The 4,672-nt window shown below is 37.3% G+C and overlaps 1 long non-coding RNA gene across 1 annotated transcript in view; it reads left to right on the top strand.

Moving 5' to 3' along the window:
• LOC115928814 overlaps nt 1–3,682 on the top strand; it is a 5,903-nt gene extending 2,221 nt beyond the window's left edge. Inside the window, exons 3-4 of the long non-coding RNA XR_004066231.1 lie at nt 2,615–2,722; nt 3,305–3,682. This is a non-coding gene — a long non-coding RNA (uncharacterized LOC115928814). The remainder of the gene's footprint in view (nt 1–2,614; nt 2,723–3,304) is intronic.
• The last annotated feature ends 990 nt before the right edge of the window (nt 3,683–4,672 follow it).

Below are 4,672 nucleotides of genomic sequence, written 5' to 3'. Positions count from 1 at the left end.
TCGGCGAGCGTTTCGAGTGGAGTTCAACCGGGGGATTCTATGTTATATCTAGCTTTGCGTCGATTATCGATGTACTGCGCGGCGCTATACGTGAACACGCACGGAGAATAGACGGTGATTAGGGATATTTATGTATTACTCTCGGGTGTGAACCTCCGGACGTAGAAGCTTTGTATTGCCCCACATAATTATTATTGTGTATGATACTCATAGAAGTGTACAGAAAGTACCTTAAAGTTGAATGCGGATACGTACACAAGTACAATCAAGTACAATATAGAAACCAGCTCTAGAATGAATAGGGGACAGTGGGGAGGATTTAAATGTCTATGTAGGCTATTTTTGGCCAGGCTTTGAAATCCTTTTAAACAGAGAAGAAACATTTTCTTTCTCAAATGGATATTTGTGTAAATACAAACTTTTTTTTGGGGGGGGGGGGGCAATGTGATTGCTATTGTGATAGAAAAATGAAAGTATATATTCCTGGAAATGAAATAATTACATAATTCTTTCCCTTATTCTCTTTCCTGTTTGTTTTATAGTGATTCACAGAATATATATCTTATAGTTTATTTCCTGGTAATTTTCCCATTCAACATCATTGTCACAATGATCAAAGTCATCATTGCCATAACGATCATTATCATCCTCATCACCATAGCCATCATCACCATTGCTATCATCATGATCATTATCACCATAATCATCTTCCTAATCACCATCATCATTGTCACATCATCATTATCATCATCACCACTGACATCATCACCATTGCCATTATGATCATCTCCACCACCATCAGCATTGCTATCATGATCATGATCGCCATCGCCATAATCATCTTCATAATCACCGTCATCATCATTACCATAGCCTTCATGGTCATTGCCATCACCACTGACATCATCATAATCACCGTCATCATCACCATAGCCATCATAATCATCATCACAATAACCATCATGATCATCATCACCATTGCCATCCTCATCGCCATCACCATAATCATCATCATAATCACCGGCATTGTTAGCAGCATTGCTATCATCATCGCCATCAACATAATCACCGTCATCATCATCACTATCACCACTGACATCATCACCATTTCCATTATGATCATCTCCACCACCACCAACATTGCTATCATGATCACCATAGCCTTCATGGTCATCACCATCACCATTGACATTATCATAATCACCGTCATCATTACCACCATTGCCATCTTCATCGCCATCATCATAATCATCATCATTATAATCACCATTATCACCATTGCCATCATCATAATCATCTCCACCACCATTAGCATTGCTATTATGATCATGATCACCATCACTATAATCATCTTCATAATCACCGTCATCGTCATCACCATAGCCTCCATGGTCATCGCCATCACCACTGACATTATCATAATCACCATCATCATTATCAGCATTGCCATCATGATCTTCATTGCCATCATGATCTTCATCGCCATCATCAAAATCATCATCGTAATCATCATCATAATCACCGTCATCATCATCAACATAGCCATCATAAACATAGCCATAATAATCACCATCAACATCATCACTATTGCCATCATCATAATCATCATCATAATCACAGTCAACATTATCACTATTGCCATCCCCATCGCCATCACCATAATCATCATCATAATCACCGTCAACATTGTCACCATTGCCATCGATCATCATAATTACCGTCAACATTGTCACCATTGCTATCATCATAATCATCATCATAATCACCGTCAACATTACCACCATTGCCATTTTCATCGCCATCATCATAATTACCGTCAACATTATCACCATTGCCATTATCACAATCATCATCATAATCACCGTCAACATTATCGCCATTGCGATCTTCATAGCAATCATTGTCATCATCATCACCATAGCCATCCTGATCATCGCCATCACCACTTACATCACCATTGCCATCATGATCGTCATCACCATCATAATAATCATCATCATAATCACCGTCATCATTATGATGATGATCATCATAGCCACCATCAAATTATTAGTGTAAACAATCTTTAAGTTATTTTATAAATAATTTGGACAATAATTTGGTGTCGAAGAACAGCGCAAATTTCAGAGATTGACTAACCCCATGATTCTGCCATGATGAATTGCACTGTGAGCCATATGCTATGAGGGCCACAAAATGAATTTACCAAAATCCAGAGGTTGGTCTCGTGTTTTACGAGAGAGTTGTAAGCGAGCTTTTCACCGAACTAGAATCTGAATAAAAATTGCTGTACAGCCTCATTATTCATTATTCATGAATTTTTGGGGTAATATTTGTAAAACAACATAACCTGCTAAGAAATAAATTCTGATCATAAATATTTTGAGAATAAGATGGGCGATTGGCTTGTAAACGTCATGATTCCTGACGGACCTAAAGGTTTTTAATTATGATTGAAGCATGAGCTAAATCCAGGAATTTGTTTAAAATCCAAGACAAAGATACCCAGTCCCATTAAGCCATTAAATGACTAATGACTTCTTTTATGAATTGAGCATATTACAAGGGCAATACTCACAATTTTAAAGAACTGTCAGTATTGCTTTCATTCCAGGACTATAACATTTCATGTGATGCAAAGGAAGGAGTCCATCTTGAATGACAGGAAGGCTAGGTGATAAAGTGGGTAGTTATATCACTGGAAATTGCTGATTTAAGAAGAGTAAGGACAGACATGATGAAATAAGTATATATTTAATGATAATGATATTAGTGGTAGTTAATGATTTTTGTAAAGTGCTTTTGATAAAGGAGTAGGCCTATCTAAGGGCATTGCACAGTAATTTGTCAATGTATAATTTTGAACATTGAAAAGTAATGGTAGTTAAAGTTGATTTTCAAATGTTACATTCTTATATAAGTAAAGATAACGAAAGGATGTTGACGCATACCTAAGTCAATACTCTGTGATAATCTTACCTTAAGAAAGCTTATAATTTAAGATTACAGTACTATAAGGGTTAACTTTTTAAAAAATCCTCAAGGAAGACTTAATCACTGATAGAGAAGCATCCCGCACCTTAATAAATCATCATGGATGGCTGCAGCCAAGATGAAGTGTAGACAGAGTTCGCTCTTTGATACTATCTGTCATGCACTTTTCCATCATGATCTTAGGAATTTAAAAAAATCATTCTAAACTGTCGTTTTATCTCCTTATTTTCCATGTTCCTGAACCTCACTCCCTTTCTCCATCTATGTCATCCATGGGAATCCACCAATTTTCTTCCTATTCTTCTGTCAGAACATCTTCTTCCAGATGACCCCTTCCCCTTACTGAGCAGTTCATCTCCAAGCGAAAGACTGACAACAGAAGCGCACGAGCCAAATAGAGTCATCCCAGCTCAGTTCATCTGACAAGAAAACGTCTGGTAATATGAGGACCGGTACCAAGCTAGCTCCAAAGACTGACAAAAGACAAGCAAATCAACCAATATGACAAGAAAGAAAGGAGAAAACAAGAAGGTGGGTAAGAACATCACACCAAATTTTGAAATAATGAAACAAAGCAATGATACAATAAAGACACATTTTATCCCAGCTCATTCCAGCTCAGCTCATCTGACAAGAACATGTTATGGCAATACGATGACTGGCATAGGCGCTGGAAGCGGGAGGGCAATCGTCACCCAAATTGAGAATGGGGGGGGGGGGGAGGACGCATTTTTGGCCCCCCCCCCCCACCAAAAAAATTAAAAAAAAAAAATAAATAAATAAATAAATAAATAAATAAATAAATATATAAATAAATAAAAAAAAAAAAAAATAAAATAAAAAAAAAAAAAAATAATAATAATAATAATAATAATAATAAAATTAATAAATAAAATAAAAGGACTGAAAATGGTTTGTATTTTTCAACCAAAAAGAAACCTGATTTGAATCACATAAAAACTATATTCCATTCAAAGAAAAAGAAAGTAAACAGGAATTAAATTTCCTAAACATTCCACATGCCCCTATATTTATCAATGCGAGGATTTTAAAATAGGGAAACGCGCATATCTTGGAAATATTGTGAGAGCAGACATGCCAACTGTTCCAATTTTAAAGGAACTGTTCCGTTTTTGAAGTTTTTATAGCCCTAAAAAACGGAACGTTCCGATTTTGGGGAATTTGGCTTTCCATACATAGCTTTGATCCGATCGAGTGCTGAATGGATTGCATTGCGCAGGGTGCGTGCAGCGTGCACTGATATGTACGTACAGTGGCAGCGTGTTGCTGCGCGCCACGTGCACTGTGATATGTGTTTCCGTACGTAACATTTCCGTACGTAAATACTTGCGCTGGCAAATCTCGTAAGTATAATTTCTATACGTTTGCATGCGCATAGCGCATATTAGCATGCATGCATTCGCTATCGCGGCTAGCGCACCGTATATGCATAGGGTCCCCATGCAAAGTACGTGTTTCGAGGTACCGTATACTTTGTGATTTGTGATTTGTCTCGGAAGAAAATCTGTCAAAATGAGCGGAACAGCAGCAAGACGAATTCAGAAGTACAAACAGGAATACAAGGAATGATTTCCCTTTATTAGAGCAAGCACAAAAGGGGAGGAATATGCATACTGCATTTATTGTCGGCAAGATCTAAAGATCAGTGGTGGAGGAG

This window comes from Strongylocentrotus purpuratus, unplaced genomic scaffold (assembly GCF_000002235.5).
Source record: "Strongylocentrotus purpuratus isolate Spur 01 unplaced genomic scaffold, Spur_5.0 spur5_contig_856, whole genome shotgun sequence".
Lineage (NCBI taxonomy): Eukaryota > Metazoa > Echinodermata > Echinoidea > Camarodonta > Strongylocentrotidae > Strongylocentrotus > Strongylocentrotus purpuratus.
This window is presented reverse-complemented; position numbering and strand designations above follow the sequence as displayed.